The sequence below is a fragment of the Prionailurus viverrinus genome, chromosome D2, assembly GCF_022837055.1.
Source record: "Prionailurus viverrinus isolate Anna chromosome D2, UM_Priviv_1.0, whole genome shotgun sequence".
In the NCBI taxonomy this organism is placed as follows: domain Eukaryota; kingdom Metazoa; phylum Chordata; class Mammalia; order Carnivora; family Felidae; genus Prionailurus; species Prionailurus viverrinus.
This window is the reverse complement of record NC_062571.1, coordinates 5,148,479-5,172,714: the sequence shown is the minus strand read 5'-3', so window position 1 is coordinate 5,172,714 and position 24,236 is coordinate 5,148,479. Positions and strand designations below refer to the sequence as shown.

At 39.6% G+C, this 24,236-nt stretch overlaps 1 protein-coding gene across 6 annotated transcripts in view; it reads left to right on the top strand.

The window, feature by feature from the left end:
* The window catches only part of PRKG1 (protein kinase cGMP-dependent 1), a 1,255,886-nt gene that overhangs the window by 1,042,701 nt on the left and 188,949 nt on the right, over positions 1–24,236 (top strand). The gene's annotated exons all lie outside the window — the stretch shown is intronic.

Sequence of the window (24,236 nt, the reverse complement as noted above, 5' to 3'; positions counted from 1 at the left end):
TCCAGGTGCAGGAGCGTCTGCTAGAGAGGAACCGCAATAGGCTGTAATTCGTTCCCAAAATATTTGGAACACTGAGTTTTGCTTCCATTTCAAATTATGCCTTCCTTTAAAAATTACATTAGAAGCATTTTGTTTAAGATTGCTATGAAGAGGGGCGCCTGGGTGGCGCAGTCGGTTAAGCGTCCGACTTCAGCCGGGTCACGATCTCGCGGTCCGTGAGTTCGAGCCCCGCGTTGGGCTCTGGGCTGATGGCTCGGAGCCTGGAGCCTGTTTCCGATTCTGTGTCTCCCTCTCTCTCTGCCCCCCCCCCCCCCGTTCATGCTCTGTCTCTCTCTGTCCCAAAAATAAATAAACGTTGAAAAAAAAAAAGATTGCTATGAAGAAATAACTCAGGGAGTTTTCATTTTTAAGCCACAATCACAGAGCAACTTTTCTTTTTCTTTTCCCACCCTTTCACAGCTATAGACATGAAACGGATCTGATAAGTCCTCCTAAGTACACCACATTAGCTAATGAAGATTCAGAACCAAATAGAACTAAATGCATTTGACTTTCTTTTTTTCTTTTCTTGTATGCGGTTCATTTGATCCTTATCTGATGAGCATGTACTTCCCGTTCGCTTTTTTCCAACAGCAAAGTCGGAAGAAATACCATATTCACCATACACGCACAAAAGAATGCGATAGGCACTAGCTTTTCAGTATAACGGGCAGAGACAGCATTGGTACTTGAATGTTTCTTTCCCTTGATTATCTGTAGAGGATGCTAGAGAATAATGCCACCTGATTCCTTTGGTCCAAGATTAAATGCCTGTGTGAAAAACGTCGTTTCCAACAGAGCCAAAGAAACAGAAACGTTTTCAATCGTCTCTGATTGAGATCACAAGTGGAACACCAGACAATAAAACATAACTGGAAATTGACAGATTTCCTCTTGATAGCTTATTGCCACTGAATTTTGGTGCCAATTAAAGAAAGCTTCGGTGGTGGTAACCCCTTCCTAGAATGTGTCTTAAGAAGTGACCCTGAAAAAAAAATAAAAAAGTGACCCTGAAGATACAGTTTATGGAAAAGTTACCAAATTTTCTCTGAGGTCAACATTTAATGGTATTCCGTCTAGACTGAATTCATTCTAGCATATGGCTATTCTCGTGAACTTTTTGGTGCCAAATTCTCTTTTGTCCATATTCAGTCCTCCATACACTGTCTCCTCACCCCCGCTGTCGCCCTACACCCCCTCTCTCTTCCAGCAGTTTCTTTCTTTCTTGTGCCCTTTGCTCTTACTTTCTCACTTCTCAGCCCGGCCTTCTCAGCCTCCTCTAAGTGCCCTCTTACATGTCACCAGGGGTTTGCTACTTGCATCAGAGTATGCTCTTTCTTTTCTGTCTGGTCTTTTCTGTCGCTTCTCAGCCATAGTTTTACTCTGTGGACCACCCCTTCCTTTTTCAAATTCCCCTTCCTTGGGACCCTTGTCACTGTTAGCACTTCTTAGAATTTCTCATGTGATTTCCATTCATCAATGTTTTGTTCTCACTTCTCTTTATTACATACATCTTACTGCTGCGTGTTGCCTTGATGGAAAGAAGTCCATATACTTACGTTCTGATTTGGGCTCAGTATCTGGTACTTTTCAGATACTCAACATGCATTTACTGAATGAATGAATGAATGAATGAATGAATGAATGAATGAACGAACAAACAAACATGAGCCTCTCTCTAATGATGCCTAATCAGGTAATCACTTCTTGGGATCGGTCACTTTCTCTGCTTGGATCTGTTTGGCGGTGGGGAAAGGGTTATGAACTCACTTGTCTACAAGGGTTGCAGGTTGGTAATGTAAATGAGTAAAGTGAGGTGGGTAAGTAGAAGCCCTTACGTCAAGAGTACAGCAATTACTGACCACTAGCTCATTGCTACAGTTTTTTAAGCAGAAAAAAACTTAGGTTTTGGGAAAACAAATATGAAATGTGATTTTGTAACTTGATTTAAAAAAAAAAAAGCTCTGCAAACAAAAAAACAAAGCAAAACAACAACAACAAAACACTTCTGCAAACGATTTGACCTGTGAGCTGCCATTTTGTGATTTCTATCTATCTAAATTCAGTAAAGGAAGCCTATTAGGTTAACCCTTCTTACTTCCTTATTTTTTTTTTTTAATGTTTTGATGTCCCATAGGTGTAACCTGTTTTTCACCCTGAGTATCTATGTTCCTTTTTGATCTTTTCTTTGAGTTTCATTGTTGCGCACAAGAAACTCTAACCGTTCACAAATCAGATTGATTTGTTTTACCTGTTTCCCTCTAAAAACTGTAAAATTTTATGTTACTTTGAGATAGAAAAGCTTCTGGGCACTATGTATCCTTTTGAGTAATAGCTGTGCTTCCTGGCAAATCATATCATTTTTATATTTGGAAGAAAGATTACATAGTCAGCGATCTCTGTGTGTCCATAACAGCTTTTCAGATCATTGTTTTCACTCATGTAAAATTTATACGTACTGGGAATTGTTGCTTTATTTTCTCAAGGATGTCCAGCAGACCATTAAAATACTGGTAATTTTGACATGAATTTTTGACCATTATTTTTAAATTTTAGTGTGCCTAATATGAGTACTGGGTAAGCCCATGGTAGATAATTGAATGACAAAGCTGCGATGTGACCTTGGCCCCCTGACTCCAGAACTTGGCTTTCGAGTTCTGCCTCTAGAAGTAACAAGCTCCATTTCCTTGTTCTCTGGAGACAGTCGAGTCATAGATATGATACAATCTATATCATCAACATCCATTAACCCCATTAACCAATAGCATCTCATTACCGGAAGTATTGAAGTCATGGATTGCTTTCACTTTTGTTGGTTGACATGAAGCAAATTATTCTGTATTCTTTGGCTCAGTCACTATTTTTTTTTTTTTTTGGCCATGATAATAGTTTTTCCACACCAGAGAGAGGGCAAAATGTTGTACTCTTGACAGAAGTGCTCTTTCCTTATGTACACGAAAACTATACTTGTGTTTAAGAGAAATTACTGCAGGTGTAGTTCAGTAACTCATGAGTCAGTCCATCCCACTCCGACTCACTGTGGCTTCAAGCTCTACACCTGACTCGAAACCACGCAGAATTCACACAGGCATCAGATGGTGTCATATTCTAAGCCACACCCACACTTTGCATCAGAGGTAATAGGAAAAACACCTAAGACTCAGTGGAACCTGACAGATCGGGCTGAGCTCCCATTGCCCCTTGCCCCCTGCCCCCTGACATTTGAGTCTTCAGCGTGGCATGTGGGTAAGAGTTCAAGCTCAGAAATCAGTCGACATGGGTTAGGGTCCACTTGTCACTGACAGATCATGAGACCCTCAGAGGTTCTCCTGTAATCAGAAATGGAGGTGGTGATTATACCTGACTCTTTTTTTGGTCGTTGAGAGGAATAATCAAGGGGATTGTTATAAAGCATTTGAATGAGTGCCTAAAATTTAAATTACGCTCAAAGAAAGTTAGCTGCTGTCATCAGTGCTGCCACCATCTTGTTTTCACTGTCATCAGCAATAGCCTCAGCGCGGTGATCCCTGTCCCCGTTGTCATTCCAAGAAGGCTCTGTTACTTCTTGGCCAGAGTTTAGAATGCTTGGTATAATTGGCACAGCATTACATGTGAGGTCAACCACTCACCGATTATATAACTCTGAGCAAGCCACTTAACCTCTCTGGGTCTCTGGTTCTGAATTTGTAAACTGAGACCATTGAACTAGATGATCTCTAGCTTTCCTTAGGTCACAGCCTCTGCTTCCCTTGGGATTTTGCCTCTTTACAGCTGGAACAGACCACTGGATGCCAAATGCAGCCCTGTGTCACCCTGTTAAATGGTGGCATTTAATAACAAGCCACTGCCAGAGGGCCCTTCCCTCCAGGAACCCTCCTAGCTATTTCCAGTCTTCTGAACACCATTGTCATGTGCTAGGTCTGTCCTTGTTGATGGAAAAAAGAAGAAGCCATGTCTGTATTTCCCCAGATTCTTCCCTCAAGGACCATGATCTTGGGAAGGTGAATTAACATTTCTGAACCTGTTTTCCCCCCTCTCTCTTTTGTTAATTAATAAAATGAGAGCCCATCAAAGGATAGAATACTGGATAGTGCACTTCAATACTTTGCCATATTTGAATGTGATCATTATTCATGTGTTTATTTGGAAATAAAACATGATAGATACAATTCAAGGCTCTTTGGTATCCTTTTCATTCTTTCCCTCCCACCATCATCTCTTGAGGTTGGCCATGTACACCCTCACTGCTTATGTGTCTATAATGTATTATATATATTTTATTCATACATGTATGTAAGCGTATCTTATTTGTCTTAAATTTTTGCACATCTGAAATCTCTCTTTGATTTTGCACCAATATGTCATTTTCTTTCTTTTCCTTCTGTCATGCGAATTGCATTTCTGCCATCCCTTATTTAGAAATTTTCCCTTTTTCTATTTTAATGATTAACTTTAGATTTGTAATAGGTATGGCTAGTATGTAATGTTAACCGTAGCTCTGTCCTTCTCTTGAATGATACAAGGATTCTCCTGTGTTCAAACCACTCATACCATTTTCTCTCTAGTTTTCTAGGCTATGACTCCACCTGGTTGGTAAATCCTTAGGTATTAGTCATTATTGTGACTAATTAGTCATTATTATACCAGCGCATTCCTTTTGGGTTTATTCTTTAATAGTTGTTCATAGATTATCTGTTTACACTTTCTGCCTTTGCCTATATGTGCCCTGGGCTGTGCATAGAAATCTGGGTTAAAATTTATTTATCCTCAGCATTTTAAGGCAAGTCGGCTGTCTTCTGGCATCCATAGTATGCAGTGAGTCAAATCACTGTTCCTTTGTAGGTCGTGTGCCTTTTTCTTTGGTCGCTATCTCTTTGTCTTTGATGTTGTGCACTTTTTCCTACGTTGTCTAGAGGCAGATATGTTTTCTTTTCCTTCATATCACTCTTTGTATTCTTTGGTCCTGAGAATATAGTTTTCCTCAGTTCTAGAAAATTCTAAGCATTATCCCTGCATACTCTCTTTCACCCCCCTTTCTCTTAATCTCTCACTTGGGGGTTCCCTATGTTCCAGGTTTCAACTCCTCAGTGTACCATCCTTGCCTTATTTTCTCACATCTGTATCTTATTGCTCTGTATCATTCCATGTTACCTTTGTGATGGGATCTGGGCAATTCTCTCCCTTCACCTGCATCAAGTCTTAAATTCGACCCATCCACGGAGGAGTTTCCCAGTGATTAGTTTTTAAATATGACTTTTAGAAGTTCATCTTGGCACACCACAGTGGTTAGTGAGCTCTGCAATGAGCCTGCCTGGGTTCGAATCCCAGCCCTCGCATTTATAACGTGTGTGATCTTGTTTCCCTTCATTTCTTTGTAGTTCAGATTCGTGGTTTGTAAAATGGGACTAATCGTACCTGGCTACATACAGTTGGTCATTAATAAGCCAAGTAATGTATATAGCATGTAGGGTAGAATGATAATAATAAACTGATATTCATTAGATAAGTAAATCATGTTAGCTGTGCATAGCGATCTGTCTTCATGTCTGTCTGTATTATTTCCTGTTCATATTTTGTTTTGTTTTGTTATTTTTAAACTATTACTTGAAATTGTGTTACTTTCACTTTGATGTATAGATCCTAACATTTCTTACATCTGCAGACCCTTCCTGTTTTATTGTGTGGTTTATTATAGCTTGGGGAGGTTTCATTTCATTTTTGTTTGTCTTTTTGCTCCCCCACTTTGAGCGGAGCTGGTAGACTGCCACATTCCCTGGGGTCAGGGCCATGTCTTCGTGGCTATTTCATTTTTGCCATCGCGAGGATGGGCTTCAGCTTCATGTCCTTGTACCATGAAGATAGGAGAGAGATCTCATGTCCCAGGTGTTCGGCTTGGGTTTCTGTTTCTCTCAGGGAAAATCTCTTGGACCAACAGAGAGAGGGTGAGCACTTTTCTTTTACCTCCTTCCCTCCCTTCCTCCTCCCTTCGTTCCTTCCTTCTTTTTTTCATTTTAATTCCAAGGTAGTTAACATACAGTGTTACATTAGTTTCGGGTGTATAGTGTAGCAATTAAGCAATTCTGTACATTACTACAAACCTTATACATACATACACGCACTATATGTTACACCATAAATGTATTCTTAATACACATCGCCTGTTTCACTGATTTCTCCCACTACCCACCTCTCCTCTGGTACCCAGTTTGTTCTCTATAAATAACAGTCTATTTCTTGGTTTGCTTCTTTGTACATTGGTTTTGTTTTGTTTTGTTGTCCACATATGAGTAAAATTATATGGTATTTATCTTTCTCTGACTGACATATTTCACTTGGCCTTATACCCTCTAGATCCATCCATGTTGTTGTGACTGGCAAGGTTTCATTCTTTTTCTGGCTGTGTAATATTCCATTGTAACACACACACACACACACAAACACACACACTCACACACTCTCACACACTTAACATCTTTATCCTTTCATCTAGCATTGGATACTTGGGTTGCTTCCATATTTGGCTATTTTCAAACAATGCTGCAATAAACAGAGGGGTACATATATCTTTACAAATTGGTGTTTTTGTTTTCTTTGGGTAAATACAAGTAGTGAAATTACTGGATCGTATGGTAATTCTGTTTTAATTTTTTGAAGAACCTCTATACCGTTTTCCACAGTGGCTGCACCAGGTTGCATTTCTACCAACAGTGCCCAAGAGTTCCTTTTTCTCCACATCCCTGTCCAACTTGTTGTTTCTTGTGGTTTTGATTTTAGCCATTCTGACAGATGTGAGGTGATATTTCATTGCAGCTTTGATTTGCATTTCCCTGATGAGTGATGTTGAGCATCTTTTCACATGTCTGTTGGCCATCTGGATGTCTTTTTTGGAGAAGTGTCTATTTATGTCCTGTGCCCATTTTTGATTGCATTATTTGCTTTATGTGTGTTGAGTTGTATAAATTCCTTATATATTTCAGATATGAACCCTTTATCAGATAGGTCATTTGCAAATTATCTTCTCCTATTCAGTAGATTGTCTTTTAGTTTTGTTGATTGTTTCCTTTGCTGTGCAGAAACTTTTTGTTTTGATGTAGTCCCAGTGGTTCACTTTTGCTTTTGTTTCCCTCACCTCAAGACATATTTAGAAAAATGTTGCTGCAGCCAATGTCAGAGAAATTACTGCCTGTGTTCTCTTCTAGCGTTTTTATAGTTTCAGGTCTCACCTTTAGGTGAGTTTAGGTCTTGAATACTTTTTGAGTTTATTTTTGTGTATGGTGTAAGGAATTGGCCCAGTTTCATTCATGTAGCTGTCCAGTTTGTCTCTTTGTTGAAGAGACTTTGTCCTGTTGTATATTTTTGCCTTCTTTGTCAAAAATTTGACCATAAACGGTGGATTTATTTCTGGGTTCTCTACTCTGTTCCATTGACCTGTACGTCTGTTTTTGTGCCAGTACCATACTATTTTGATTACTACAGATTTGGATTATGTCTTGAAATCTGGGATTGTGATACCTCCTGCCTTATTGTTCTTCTCAACATTGCTTTGGCTATTTGGGGTCTTTTGTGGTTGCATGCAAATTTTAGGATTATGTTTTCTAGTTCTGTGGAAAATGCTGTTGGGATTTTGATAGGGATTGTATTAAATCTATTTTGGTAATATGGACATTTTGACAATATTGGTTCTTCCAATCTATGAGCACAGAATTACTTGCCATTTGTCTGTGTCATCTTCAATTTCTTTCATCATTGTTTTAGAGTTTCCAGAGTACAGGTCTTTCACTTCTTAGGTTAAGTTTATTCTTTGGGATTTATTCTTTTTGGTTGTAAATGGGACTGTTTTATTCATTTCTTTTTCTGTTTCTTTATTATTAGTATATACAAATCTAATGGGTTTCTGTATATTTTGTATCTTGTGACCTTAGTAAATTCATTTATCAGTTCTAATAGTTTTTTTGGTGGAGTCTTTAGGGTTTTCTATATATAGTATCATGTTGTCTGCAAATGGGGAAAGTTTTACTTCTTCCGTACCAATTTGGATGCCTTTTATTTCTTTCTTTTGTCTGGTTGCTGCAGATAGGACTTCCAGTACTATGTTGAATAAAAGTGATGAGAGTGGACATCCTTGTCTTGTTCCTGATCTTAAGGGAAAAGCTCTCGGTTTTTTACCATTGAGTATGATGTTAGCTGTGGTTTTTTCATATATGACCTTTATTATGTTGAGGTATGTTCCCTAAACTGACTTTGTTTAGGGTCTTTCCTCCTCATGATGGAAGTTGTACTTTGTCACACTCTTTTTCTGTATCTATTGAAATTATGATAGGGTTTTTATTATTTCTTTTGTTGATGTGCTGCATCCTGGGAATAAATCCTACTTGATCGTGGTAATGGCACTTGTATTATTGGATTCGATTTGCTAATACTTTGAGGACTTTTGCATGTAGGTTTATCAGAGATACTGGTCTGTAGTTCTCTTTTTTTTTTTTTTTTTTTTTTGGTAACATCTTTATCCGGTTTTGGTATCCAGGATAATGCTGGCCTAGTAGAATGATTTTGGAAGCTTTCCTTCTTCTTCTATTTTTGGAATAGTTTGAGAAGAACAAGTATTAACTCTTCTTTAAATGTTTGGTCAAATTCACCTGTGAAACCATCTGGTCCTGGACTTTGGTATTGGGAGTTTATTCCTGATTCAATTTCATTGCTAGTAATCAATCTGTTCCAATTTTCTCTTTATTCCTGATTCACTTTTGGGAGGTTATGTTTCTAGTTATGTATCCATTTCTTTTAGGTTGTCCAATTTGTTGGTATATAATTTTTCATAATATTCTCTTGTAATCCTTTATATTTCTGTGATTTGGTCATTATTTATCCTCTTTTGTTTCTGACTTTGTTTGAGCCATCTTCTTCCTCCTCCTCTTTTGTTCAATCTGGCTAGACATTTATCAATTATGTTGCTCTTTTCAAAGAAACAGCTCCTGGTTTCGTTAATCTGCTATATTGGTGGGGTGTTTTTTTAGTTTCTGTTTCATTTATTTCTGCTCAAATCATTATTATTTTTCTTGCTTCTATTGGTTTTAGGTCTTGTTTGTTCTTTTTCCAGCTCCTTTAGATGTAAGGTTAGGTTGTTTGATGAGATTTTTCTTGCTTCTTGAGGTAGACCTGTATTGCTATAAACTTCCCTCTTAGAACAGTTTTTGCTACATCCCAAAGGTTTTGGACCGTTATGTTTTCATTTTCATTTCTATGTAATTTTTTATTTCTTCTTTTATTTCTTGGTTGGCCCATTCATTGTTTAGTAACATCTTATTTAACTTCCATGTATTTGTGTTCTTTCCAGATTTTTTCTTGTGGTTGATTTCTAGTTTTCTAGAATTGTGGTCAGAAAAGATGTGTGATATGACTTTGATCTTTTTGAATTTGTTGAGACTTGTGCCCTAAAATGTGATGTATTCTGGAGAATGTTCCATGGGCGCTTGAACAGCATGTGTATTCCACTGTGTTAGGATGGAGTGTTTTGAATGCATCTCTTAGATGCATCTGGTCCCGTGTATTATTCAAAGCCACTGTTTTCCTTTTTGATTTTATGTTTGGATGATTTCTCCACTGGTGTAAGTGAAGTGTCAAGTCTCCTACTGTTATTGTATTACTATTTATTACTTCCTGTATGTTTGTTAAGAGGTGCTTTATGCATTTGGGTACTTTCATGTTGGGTACGTAAATACTTACTCTTGTTTTCTTGTTGGATTATCCCCTTTATAATTATGTAGTGTCCTCCTTTGTCTCTTGTTACAGTCTTTGTTTTAAAGTCAATTTTGTCTAAGGTAAGTATCGCTACTCCAGCTTTCTTTTCACTGCTGTTTGCATAAGTGCTTTTCCACCCCTTCTCTTTCAGTCTCCATGTGTCTCTTCTTTCTGAAATGCATCCAGAGAGAGTTATTTCTAAAGCTTATGGCTCATGTTTAGAAATACTCTGGAACTCTGGCTATGTGAAGGGCTTCATCCCATTTGCTATCTTGATTGGACCATAGTCAGCCTTCTCCACCCATCCCCATGGGCTCTCCTGTCCAGCTCCAGCTCATTTCTCCAACCTAGGCCCCTTCTCTTTGCAAAGCACTGGAGATTTGCAGGGGTTTTGTTTTGTTTCTTTTGTCTTAGTGATGATTATAATTAGCTAGCAAAGATTATTCTTTTGAGAATTGAATTGGTAATCCATGTAAGATGTAGCACAATTATCTAGTGGGATTTTTTCCTGTTATCTTGGATCTGTGGCTAAAGTTCAAAGCTAAAAAACTGCCAGTATGTAGGGCCAATTCTTCTGTAGAGCTGACTGGGAAGAACCAACATCACTTTATTGGTACCACTACTCCATCTGCAAGATGGCCTGTTGGGGAGAGCAGTATTGATCAAAAGAAGTCGTTTTCTCTGTTTTCGGGTACTAGCTTACTTTGATGTTGAGAATTTACAGGTAAACAGGTCATTAAACTAGAGTGTCCTGAGTGATACTGTGGCAGAAGCCCACAGTGCCATAGCCACATTATCATATCTGTAACACTATCCTAAAACTTTTTCCCGAGTTCCAGACCCAGTTTCCTATGGGGCCTGCCCACTTAGATATCACTCAGATACCTCAAATGGTTCTTGGGCAAATACATTCACATTGTCTCTCTTCCCAGGCAAATCTATGCCAAGTAGTCTCTTGTAATAACTGCTTTGCAAACCAGAAATTTGGGCATCATCCCTGACTCTTTCCTGTCTTGACATCCCTATACCACTGATCTCTAATCCTGTTGACTGTGCCTTCTAAGTAATTATCAACATCACCTTTGTCTTGTTTTCACTGCCACTGTTCTGATGAGTGCCCCCATGATGTGGTGTCAGCTGGACTAATGTTGTTCCTCCCAGTTGGTCACCCTGTGTACAGTCTTGTGTACCTTGCATCAACTCCACTTACTATGGTTATGACACTTCCTCATTATTAATTTTGACGAGGGCCATAATAAGTTACTGCAAATTGAGAGCCTTAAAACAATAGAATTTTACTCTTTAATAATTCTGGAGGCTAACAATCCAAAATACAGGTGTCACCATGGCCATGTTTTCTCTGAAAGCTCTGGGTAAGAATCTGTTCCATGCCTCCTTCCTAGCTTCTGGTGGTTGTCAGCAATATTTGGCATCATTGCCATATGGCTTCATCATTTCAATTTCTGGTTCTGTGTTCCCATGGCTGTGTCCCCTCTGTGTATGTCTTTGTTTCAAAATCTTTCTCTTTTTACAAGGACAGTAGTCATTGAATTTAGGGCCAACCCTAATCCAATATGGCAGCATCTTAACTTGATTATGTCTGCAAGGACCATATTTCCAAATAAGCTCACATTCACACGTTCTGGAGCTTAGGACTTTAACATTGCATTTGGGGGAACACAGTTCAACCCACAACGTTCTCTGCAACAAATGGGTTCCTGTCACTTTTCCTTCTCAAGGGCTCCCTGTGATGCCCCCAGCTGGGAGGTCTGTTCTTGGATTACCCCTGCAGTCTCATCCCCCACATGCCTGCCTCATGATCTGTGCTCTGGTCATACTGAGATCTCCAGTGTCCCCATCATCCCTATGATGTAGTTTAGTTTTAGGCATTTTCCACTGAATGATCTTTCATGATTATAGTCCCTCCTGGCATGGATGAATAACTAAACTTATAATAAGCCCCAAGTGGGATATTAAAACGTGGCAGCCTAGCACAGCACAGAGCCTAAGTGTTCAGGTATATAGAAGCTGTCTGTTCCTCTGAAGTCATTTATTACTCATGATAGGTACATATCCTCTCACACCTTGACATAAAGATACCTGGGATACAGTGGTTCATTAGGTTTTGATGTCAAGGACCCCATCAGAGGATTGATGTAAATCACATCTTGATTTAATATAAATATTAATATACAATATTAATATACAATATTAATATAAAATATACGCACACATCCCCCCACACACATATGCACAACTCTTTCCCACACACACATCCTAAATTACAGATATTAGCATGCAAATGCCTCTGGCCTAGCTTCCACAGACAATAATGAAGATAATCAACAAAATTCAAACACATGATCTTTGAACTTCTCTGAAAACACCTTCCCCTGGAATATAAAGTTAGTTGCACGAAATAGTATTTTGTTGTTGTTCCTTGAATTTATCTGATACTCTTATTAATACTTTAGCCCACACTGTAGATTCAAATATTGTTAGTGGTTGATTTAGCTTAGTATAACTGTCAGTCACTGATCAGCAACCCAAGATATGTTAGTTTTAGGTAAATTAAGAAATAGATTGCTTAGAAAAATCCTGTTAAATGCAAGGGGATTTATAAAAGAGGACTTCCATGGTAGATGAAGCCTTTATGCCTGTGTATATGAGCGATTGTTTACATAAAAGGGATCAAATTTTCATAGATGGTTGGGGAAACATCAGGGTGTCTCAGTATTTTTCTATAAAATGACTTTCTTTATCCCTACTGCCTTAAATATAAGGTCGTTTTCAATGCTGGAAATGGAGCTACTTACAAAACAATTCAGTCCCTCATTGTTATTTTCCAACATGCCATTCACACAAATAATTTCCTTTAGGTGCCACGAGATAAGAAAATATAATGTAAATTTGAAAATCTCTTCAAAAACAGATACAAAATGTTTCATTTGAAGTTAATGTTCTTGTTAATGAACTTGGCTCTTGTTTTGTGTCTCTGTCATTTTTATTCCTTCCAAGTCTAGATGATTGCTTCTTCATTTTTCTTTCATACAGGGTAGAAGAAAAATGACTTGTTATAAATCATACTTTGAGTAGGCAACAAAGATTTTAATTGCTTAGACTCATTGTTATTATTCTAATCACTTGCGATGCCTGAAAAAAAAAATGTTTGAAAGCACTCTGAATATTCTTGCCAAAAATTATCTTTGAACGTAATGTTTACTCGGGTGTTCTGATGAGGGCTGTGCCACACAAAATGAGCATTTCCAGCTATGTTTGGCCTCACATTGTTCTCATGCCTCATTCATACGGTGAAATGTGAGTGGGAGTATTTCAGAAAAAAAATATGCTGTGTGGTAACTGTCTTACCCCATACTCCAAGCATTAGGGCGAGTACAATTTAGGACATTTTAAATAGTATTTAAAGAGGGGCGCCTGGGTGGCGCAGTCGGTTAAGCGTCCGACTTCAGCCAGGTCATGATCTCGCGGTCCGGGAGTTCGAGCCCCGCGTCGGGCTCTGGGCTGATGGCTCAGAGCCTGGAGCCTGTTTCCGATTCTGTGTCTCCCTCTCTCTCTGCCCCTCCCCCGTTCATGCTCTGTCTCTCTCTGTCCCAAAAATAAATAAAAACGTTGGAAAAAAAAAAAATTAAATAGTATTTAAAGAGCTTCTCACAGTTTTGGAGGCTGGATGTTGGAGATCGGGGTGCAGCATAGTTGGGTTCTTGGGAGGACTTTTCTTGTGGCTTGTATGTGACTGCTTCTTGTTTTGTGCTCACATGGCATTTCCTTGGTCGTGTGCATGTGGGGACAGAGTGCAAGCTCTCTGGTGGCTTTTCTTATAAAACCTCCACCCTTATGACATCATCTAAACCTAAGTATCTCCCAAAAAGCTCCATCGGATACCATCGTATTGGAGGTTAGGGTTCCAACACATGAGCTGGGGTAGGGGTACACAACTGAGTCCTTACCATTGACCGGTTGATTCTCCACAGCAGTCTGAAGGCAATTCGCTAAGAAAGGTCAACATTTTCTACAAGTGGTGTTAAAACAACTGAATATCCATTAAGTTAAAAAAAAAATTGGCCCTCTACATGAACCGTGTATGGAAATTCAGTTAAAATCTATCCTAACCAAAATTATAAAGTCTTTAAGAGAAAAATAGGAGATGAATGTTGAGAACTTTCGTTTAATGTTGATGAATGTTGATGAATGTTAAGGACTTTTGTTTAATATATCATAGCAAAACATCCATAAAAGTGGAAAATTGGGCATCATTGAAATTAAGAATTTCTATTCTTGAAAAAAAAACATTATTAGGAGTAAGAAAATACTTTCTCTCCATAGCACAAGAGAAAATATTTGTGAAAGTAAATTATAACCTGAAAAAGGACTTGATTTCAGAATATATTAAGAAACTCTCAAATTTCTAATAAGAAAAAAAAAGCCAATTTTTAAAAGACACCTGATTTGAACAGGTTATCTCCCCAATGAAGAGAAAATGATCATTAAAAAAGCAGGCAATCTTCTCATCATGATTTGTCATAGGGAAATGCAAATTAAAACCATGATGAAATAGGGGCGCCTGGGTGGCTCAGTTGGTTAAGTGTCCAACTTCGGCTCTGGTTGTGATCTTGCATTTTGTGAGTTCGAGGCCCACGTCGGGCTCTGTGCTGACGGCTCAGAGCCTGGAGCCTGGTTCAGATTCTATGTCTCCCTCTCTCTCTGCTTCTCTCCTGTTCATGCTCTCTCTCTCTCAAAAATAGATAAAAATTGGGGCTCCTGGGTGGCGCAGTCGGTTAAGCGTCCGACTTCAGCCAGGTCACGATCTCGCGGCCCGTGAGTTCGAGCCCCGCGTCGGGCTCTGGCCTGATGGCTCAGAGCCTGGAGCCTGTTTCCGATTCTGTGTCTCCCTCTCTCTCTGCCCCTCCCCCGTTCATGCTCTGTCTCTCTCTGTCCCAAAAATAAATAAAAGTTGAAAAAAAAAATGACTTTATAAAAAAAAAATAGATAAAAATTAAAAAAAAAACTATGATGAAATACTACTGTACAGCTATTAGAATGCCTAAGATTTAAGAGATTGACCATCCCGAGTGCTAAAGAGGACGTGGAGACAGAACTCCCATGCACGGCTAGTGGGAATGTAAAATGGTATGACCACTTTAGAAAACAGTTCGGCCGTTTCTTGAAATGTGAAACATATCAGCTGCCATGTGCTCAGCCGCTCCATTCCTAGATATTTACATGAAAGGTTCCGTAAAGACAGAGACTTGGACACAAACATTTATGACAGCTTTCTATATAACGGTCCCAAACTCGAAACAACCCAAATGTGTATCAGCGTTTGAATGGATAATCAAATCCTGGGCTAGCCATACAATGAAGTACTATTTAGTAGTAAACAGAATGAAGTTTTGATTTAGTCACCAATATAGAGGAATCTTAAAATCATGATAATGAGTGAAATAAGCCACATAAAAAGTACATACTGTATGGTTCCATTTCTATACAACTAGAAAATGGCAGCTAATCTGTGGTCACAGAAAACAGAGTAGGGGTTACCGGGGATGGGGGTTGGCGGGATGCAGAGATGATAAAGCGATGTCAGGAACCTTTGGGGAGGGTGCGTTATGCTCATTACCTTGGGCGCAGTAATAGAATCGTGAGTGTCAGTAAATGTCACAAGTTTTTAAATTGTGTACATTAAACGTTTGCAGTTTATGTCAGTTTTATGTCAGTAAAACTGTTACAGTGTTTTCAAACTCACTGAACAATCTGTGAAGTGTCCTGGATATAATCAAGTGTCAGCAAGGGACCTGCCAACTCTCCTCTAGGTCATTACCCACTCACCCCCACTCGGTGCTCTGAAGGCTCAGGGCTTCCGCGTTCCTATTTGCAGAATGTCTGTTAATGACACTATGTTTCTGCAACTTGCTTTACCTCACTCGCCAGTACCAGGCGGTGTTAGGTAATGTATTTAGAGAGCCAGGAGTGCAGCAAACCCTCTGACAGGAGTAGTGATGGAAAGTCCCGCGGTGGAGTTTTGCACAAGTCAAGTGATCGGTTACCCAAAGCATGCAGGCAAGGATAAGCCAAAAGGATCTTGGCTTTGGGAATTGGTTTTTGGCTGTGTGTTGGTCTCTGGTCGATTTAGACTCTGTGATTATCAGTCTGGAAGGCAGAGGGCAGACAGAATTTACTCCTGAAGCGGCAGAATTACAAAAGGTGTTTATTCTCGTATTGCCTAAAGTCATCTGAACCAGTAGTGATCTCCTATCCCACACTAGGAAATGTAAGGTAAACTGTTAATTTAAACAGTTAAGCCAGTACACCTGTATGTTGCTGTTAAAGTGAGTTGTGCGTTGACTCTTAGCAAAAACTGTTTACTCTTTGACACTGAGGTATTTAAAGGTAAGCCAGGCAGGGGTGCCTGGGGGGCTCAGTCGGTTAAGCGTCCAACTCTCGATTTCAGCTCAGGTCATGGTCTCACAGTTCATGAGATGGAGCCCTGAACCAGGCTCCGTGCTGTCGGCGTGGAGCCTGCTCGGGGTTCTCTATCTCTCTCCTCTCTCTCTGCCCCTCTCCTGCTCCCCAGCACATCCTCTCTCTGTGTCTCAAAAATAAATAAATTGACAAAAATAATAAAGGTAAACCAGGCAGATTTTCTGCCCTCTGAGGCATTGTGCTAAATACTCTCACATGCATTGTTTTGATAATTCTATCCTTAGTCCCCGTTAGCCCCATGCCACATGTGAGAAAACTGGAGGTTCGGTGAGGTTAAGTAGCCTGTGCAAGGTGAAAATGCTAATAAAGCAGAGAAGCTGGGATTCCAGTCCAACGAACTCCCTGTGGTCTTTTAGCCCTTGCCCCGTACTGTGGAAACATGCACCAGTGACCAGACTGGGCAGGACGGGCGGTGTGGGGGCTTCTCGATACAAGGCAGTGTCATTTCATGGCCGTCTCCCTTTCCACAGGATGTAGGGAAAAGCATGTAGCTGCCCTTGCCCCCCCCCACCCCCCGTTCTTCGTTCTTCTTCTGTTGAGGTATTCAGTGTATTTCTCCTCTACCCATCAACACGATTTACGTGACAGAGGCTCACTGTCATGTACATACTTGTGGTTTCATCTTGGCTTCAGCCCGTGTTTTCTGTTGATAACTGAACATGACCGTGAAGATAACGCACCTATCTATCATGCCCCCTTCCCCTTTCGGCACTTCTAAAACTATCCTACAGCTCAGGTCTGTGGGTTTTGAGAGTTTATCCTGTAAGGTGTAATGGCTGTTCCTTTGTGTTCTAGAATATTCCTGAGTGCCTGATCTTAGTGGTGCCCTCAGGCTGACAGTAGCCTGGCACCCAGATGGCGGACTGCTTCTCTCACGGTCTACTCAACATCTTTGCTGCAGACCTGCTCCCCATATGGGGAAACATGTTGGTTTTAAAAGGAACATTTTCCACAAACATTCCATGAGAAGAATACAGGTTTTCTACCACCCCCATCCATATGCACTATTTCCCTTAGAAACATGGGTTTGCTATCTTGGAAAAGTAGAATATTTTATTTTATTTTATGTTTTTGAATTTGTGTTCCCAGACAAAAATAGTCAGGAATTGTAAATGTGTACCTGAATATTTTTAAAAGAATCATAAATTATTTTTTTTGATGTTTTTATTTATTTTTGAGAGACAGAGACAGAGAAAGAGGGTGAGCAGGAGAGGGTCACAGAGAGAGAGAGAGGGAGACATAGAATCCGAAGCAGGCTCCAAGCTCTGAGCTATCAGCACAGAGCCTGATGTGGGGCTCAAACTCACGAACCATGAGATCGTGACCTGAGCCGAAGTCAGACGCTTAACCGACTGAGCCACCCAGGCGCCCCTAATCATAAATTATTTTAAAAGTATCTGGAAAAAAAAATTGTTTGCTCCTAGACATACTCCAGAATAGTGAGGATTTGAGATCGTGGAAAATTACAGGTTTTAGAGCATTTTCTGATATAACGTTGATATTTCATATCCGTATTAGGTTCCTACATGACAGGTCACACACTTTTGTAAGGTAACCCATGTTTTCCACTTTTCTATGTGCCCCCGATAAGCACTGAGGACATTAATCCAGCTGGCATATACCTGGGACTAACATAGACCTTATTTATTTTTATTAATTTCCATTTTTAACTGGGAGTTTTATTCAGAAGAAGACTGGATAAATCATTCTATCACCAGCCACAAAAAAAATCATTATTTTTCCATTTGCTAAAGCAGAATGAGTCATTAAGAATTGGAATATAAATCTTAAAATTTCTCCTTCTAGCAATGTCTAAATATCCTGGGAAGCGCTGCTTAGCTGAATGATTTTATTTAAAATGGCAACGCTATATGTGCTTGTGGAAAATGGGAAATAATTTTAAGTGATTGATGAGATCTTTTATATTTATAGTTTTATTGTTCGTTTCTAGGTTCAGAGAAAGAATCATGGATCTCTGCGTCTCCCCTAAGGATAGAGTTGCATATACATCCAGGCAAATACTGTGGGAGATCAGTCTTGTCTAGAATTTTTATTTCTTTCTCAAATGCATTATTTTTCCTTGATGCAGATTCCTGTGTTAAGAATACCTTCATTTCTGTAGTCACCCGAGTTTGTAAGTTAAGGACCATCTCTGCACAAGCCTCTTCTCTGTTGTATCGCTCCTTCTGCATATTTGGACACATTTTATTTTCTGTTCTTCCATGGTGTTTCTTGCATTCATTTCTTTCTGTGACTACTTCTCCCCCTGTAATACGGATCTTTTCTTTACCTGTAACTTACACTCTTGGATCGGTCTTTTTATTCATCATATCTTGATACGTCATAAACCCCACATCCCTAGGTCCAGGCACATAGGAGCCTTGTTCTGGGGCCATTTCTGGAAGCTTAGCTGGTCCCATTCTGACCCTCCTTCATTGTGCTCTCTCCAAAGGCAAAAGAGTCCTCAGGGTCAGCGATATATGTCCAGCTGGAACTTGTACATCCCTTTCTAGTCCTTCCGGAGCCTGAGACCCCTGACTTCCTTGTCCTACTGTGGCCTGGGAGGGTTCTTGCCTGAGTCTTTTCTAGTAGAGGTAGGTTACTCCAGCTGTGTGCCCTCAGCGGCAAGAGCGGCTATTTCCCTGGGGTGGAAGAAGGAAGTGTACATTACAGTAAAACTTTGGATTGAGACTAACTTGTTCTGCGAGTGTTCCACGAGATGAGCAAACGTCTCTAATACATTTTAACTTGATAAACGAGCGATGTCTTGCGGTAGGAGTAGCACATGACACTGAATGTCACATGATCACAACTGAACCATTGGTTCTTGAAATTCACTCTGATGTACAAGTGCTTTGCGTTACAAGCACGTTTCTGGAATGAATTATGCTCACAAACCAAGGCTTTGCTCTATTTGGATGTGTCGGCCTTTTATGGTTTGGCAGAAGGTAGGAGCAAGCTGGTAGATGGGAGACTCGGGCCACCGGGTGCCATGGTCCCATTCCAGGTCCATGCTTGGGAATCTGAAGACCACAAAAAATACAATTTGACTTTAGCCTTCCAGATTATTACGGAGGGATATTTGCAAAGGTAGGGGGATACTTTGACATAATTAGATTTATGGGGTGTTCGTTTACAGTCTTGCCTTCCGCTCTGTAAATGCCAGGGCAGGCTTTGTGCCCGGGCACGCTCGTATACATAAGCCGCTGTGATGATGTCACAGCTCTCCAAGAGTATTCATTCATATCCCATTGCCTGCAAAATAAACACACTCATTACTTTGAACTTCAAGACCCACTGATACAGCTTCAGATTGACTTTTTTCTTTGGACTTCCCTTTTATTATTCCACAGTAAAGACCTAAGCTCTCAAGAAGTCTGGACTACAATATTGACCATTCCTAAAACTTGTACCATGTTTGGTTTTTTCCCGTGTCTCGGCATATTTGGTTGTAGCATTGCTTTTGGCTTTGTGCCTTTTCATTCTGCATTCGATATTTACTTCTAAGGTCCCGCTTATCCTTCCTGATATAGTTTAAAAGTCTCCTCCATGATGTTCCTTCCATAGTTATCCAGCAAAAATTAATCCTCATCTGTTAATGGCTAGACCACGTCGTGTCTTTGCATCCAACAAAATAAATGTGCTGTACCCTTCTAGAAGCTTCCTAAATATATATTGAATCATTTTGTTGGATTTTTCAATGTAGAATATCTGTGAAGATAGAACTACAGAGTAATAAATTTTCTTTCCCCCTCAAAATATGCTTATTCGGAAACCCATGAAATGGAGGCAAGCGACTTAAGATTTAATTCATGAACTAGTTGGATAAGAGGTTTCATTGTGTTGAGAAATAGCAAAAGTAAAATACACAGAATCTTAGGGCTCCCTCTGAGTTAATCAGCAGCTACTTTTTCCTATTGGGTGACAGAGGAAATGTGACAGTGTATCGTCCCTCCAGCTGTCCACAGAGTTAATTACTGTGCAGTCACAGCTCAGTCACTCTCTAGGCATTGTCTTTGGTGCAAAGAAGCTACAGGTGGCCCAAGGGCTCGTGGTTATACTCCCTCCCTGGATGCATTCAATACTGATTAATGCTGACTGAGGTCTTAATCCCCTGGCCTCAGCTAGAACAACTCTGTAGGACCATCCAGCTCCATTGCTTCTGGTAGGATCGGCTGGGACCTCTTTGGCACCTGTTATCACAGCTCATCTTCTCCCTCCGTTCAGCCCTGCTTCCTTGACCTCAACAGGTGTTGTTCTTGAGCACTTTGTCCACAGTAAACCACCCACACACGGATCAGTCTCAGAAACTCTTTCTCAGGAAAGCATCCTACGACATGCGATGTTGACCCTGAAATTCATTTAACTGTAGGATGTGTGTTAGATAGGAACTCAGGAGGTAATGTGGTGTATTAAAAAATGCTGGGTACCAGGCCCAGACATACGTGACTTGAATTTCTTTTTTTTTTTCTTTTTTCTTTTTATGCTTATTGGACACAGAGAGAGACAAAGCATGAGCAGGGGTAGGGCAGAGAGAGAGGGAGACACAGAATCCCAAGCAGGCTCCAGGATCTGAGCTGTCAGTACAGAGCCCCATGCGGGGCACGAACCCACGAACCGCAAGATCATGACCTAAGCCGAAGTTGGGACACTTAACCGACTGAGCCACCAGGTTGAATTTCAATCTGTGACTGGTTCCATTACCTTCAGGGAGCTATCTAAGCCCTCTGGCTGTCAGTTTCAATATCACTGAAATTATAATAGTTACTTATCATACAAGGTTGATTTGAATGTTAAATATGTAAATAATCTAGCACATTAACTGGTGCCTTTAAATGTTAGGTCCTATGAAATGTTAGGCTCTGCACATCCTTCCCCTTGTCATACTAACTGTAAAAAGTCAGATTTGTGGCCTCAGTAAAGTGAGAATTACGTACCATTTATTCATTTGATTGGTTGATTGATTCTGTATTTCACCTCTGCCACATACACGTGCAAAATCGAAGCATTTGGGAAACCGTGGAGAAGAAACAAAATCTCTGTCTTCGTGAAGCCTGTATTCTGAGGTGGGGAGTGTGGACAAGAAATTTAGAAAGTGAGGAGAGCTCTGGATAAAGTGGAACAGGCTAAGGGAAGCGGGGTGGTAGGGTGGAGGGATATTTGCCATCTCAAGTAGGATGGTCACCACAGTCCTCAGTAAGAGATATTTCAACAAAATTATTCCTTGCAGTCAATGCCATCAAAAAATTCACTGAGGTTGGGGTGGATTTCAATAGTTGATTCTTTGAATAATTTTTATTTAGCAAACACTAATATAAGGACTTTAATAACATATTTACTTACCCCAGAAATATTGTAGTTGATTAAGAAAAAAAGACACATCCAGAAAGAAACCATGTAACCCAGAAAATTTAGAACAGGTGCAGATCACAATATTCTATGAAATTCTTTCTTGACTTAAATAATGTTAGATGATAATCTTTCATATGTGAATTTTAAATCCTTTTACTTAAAAATTATTCATTAGGAAATTGTTCATGTAAAATTGCCATTTTGAGTTATTTTACAAAAGGGGTTCTCTGATAGACTCGAGGGTAAGATTTCTGAGAGGCAAGTATAAAACCAAATCTCTTTTCTCAGTGGCTGCACATACCTACCCAGAGTGTTTTGCCTAAAGAGTTTTAAGATGGATGTGAAATTGCCTAGGAAATTAGATGTAGATTTATTTTGTGTTAAACCTGAGTGAAAAGAATATGTTCCAGTCTGGCAATATTAGTAAATATTGCTACAAGTATAAAAAGGCAAAGCCTGTCTCCAGGGGCTGGAAGATCATTGGGCACTAAAAGGAAAATCTTTTGTTGCTTATTTCTCTGCTAGCTGAGCTGAATTTTAAATAGCCATTTTATACTCCAAATCCATGTTTACATAAATACATAATAATGAAATCCCATTTGATGTTGATGGAGTCTAAAGAACCTTGCGGAAAGAATATAGCCAGAACTTTGTTCTGGGAATTTCTGTAAGGGATGTGGCTGATTTTAATATTAGCTCATAAAATAAACGAACATTATGAGGAGTTCATTATAAAATGATTAGTACTGCATTTAAATTGTTGGATAGGCTCTGGTTTTTAAAAAGGAGCCGTAAAGTTTTTTGGTTCTTTTTTTTTTTTTTTACTGCTGTAATATTTGATAAAATGCATTTCATTTACACAATACAGTGAAACTAGTATCTGCCCAACTAAGATGCTTTGAAGACAAATGAAATGAGAATTTTTGCAGCTCCAAATTTTATTACCTCCATTCACTCACTTATGGTAATAAGACCTGATTCTACTCTATCAGAATTAAGTTTGAAATCTTTACTGCCTTTGGAAATACTGCTGAGGATTTTCAAAAAATGTACCCTGAAATAACTTCAAATTGGCAAAGAAGTTAACAGATTAACTGAAAACTCCCATATATATTTCTCTAAATTTACTAGTTTCTGATGTTTGACATATGTTTATCCTCTTTCTAATGTATTTATATAATTTTATTTATATTAATATACATGTAGATTTCTTAACTATTTGAGAGTAAGTTGAGTATATCCTGTCCTTTGTCCCTAATTCATCAATGTGCATTTCTCAGGAACAAAGATATATTCTTAGGTAATCGCTGTAAGTTACCAAATTCAAGAAATTTAACATTAATATTTTATCTAATCTATAGCACTTATCCCAATTTTTCAAGTTGCCCCAATAATGTTCTTTACAGAACTGTTTTCTCCAGTTTAGGGTCTAGTCCAGGATCATGTATTGTATTCTGATGGCATGTCTCTTTGTTCTCCTTTGAACTCAAACTCTTGCTCATATTTCTGTTGACTTTCATGACACTGGCAGTTCTCAGTGACTCCAGACCTGTTATGTTATGTTATGTTATGTTATGTTATGTTATGTGTTATGTTATGTTATGTTATGTTATGTTATGTTATGTTATGTTAGAGAGAGAGCCCAAGTGTGAGCAGGAGAGAGGGGCAGAGGGAGAAAAATTTAAGCAGGCTCCACAACCCTGGGATCATGACCTGAGCTGAAATCAAGAGTCAGAAGTTCAAACCCCTAAGCCCCCCAGGTGCCACCCGATCAGATATTTCAGAGTGTCCCTTGATTTGGGTCCATCTGACACTTCGTCATGACTAGATTCAAGTTCTGTATCCCTGCCCCGAATGTTCTATATTCTTAGGCTACTTACCTAAGCCTCACTTTCATTCATTTTAAAATGAGAGTAATAATGCCTACCTTGCAGACTTGTGAGGATTAAATCAGGTAATGGATGCAAAATGCTTTGTACAATGTCTGACACACCAGAAACCCCCAGGAATCGTGACGGTGGTTACGTCATCAGTAACATGTTCACCCAAAGAGGAATTTTATTCACCTTCTTTTCCCTTTCACTGTTACTGAGGTGTAATTGACCTACAGCTCTGTGTAAGTGTGTAATGTGCTGCATAGTGGCTTGCGGATATTGTGAAATAATTTCCGCTGGGTCCACCCTCTTAACAAGACGCGCTGACCTCGCATTGCTTCTGCCTTCCCTGTTGACCTCTGGTGGAAGACATCTCAGCCGCCGGGGTCTAATCCCAGAAACTTGAGCCTGTTTAATAACTCTTAAGCTAAAACATTCCATAACGAATTCCAGGAAGGTTTGCTCAGTTACATTTGAAGAAATAGTCAGTGTGTTTGGGTTGTGTGTGGATCCTAAAAACAAGCAAGATGTGGAGGGAGGGAGGTGATCTAAAGTGCTTTCTTGAGAAAGAAGCTCCGTGAAAACCGTGGAAGATCTGGCTTACAAATGCGCAGTCTCACTTTTTCATGGCAGGTAGCTCACATCTTTCTGATGAGGAAAGAAACTCATGACCATTCTTTTGATAAATCCCGAAACAGAAAACGTCCTTTTAAAAGCTTTGGTACGTAGCGT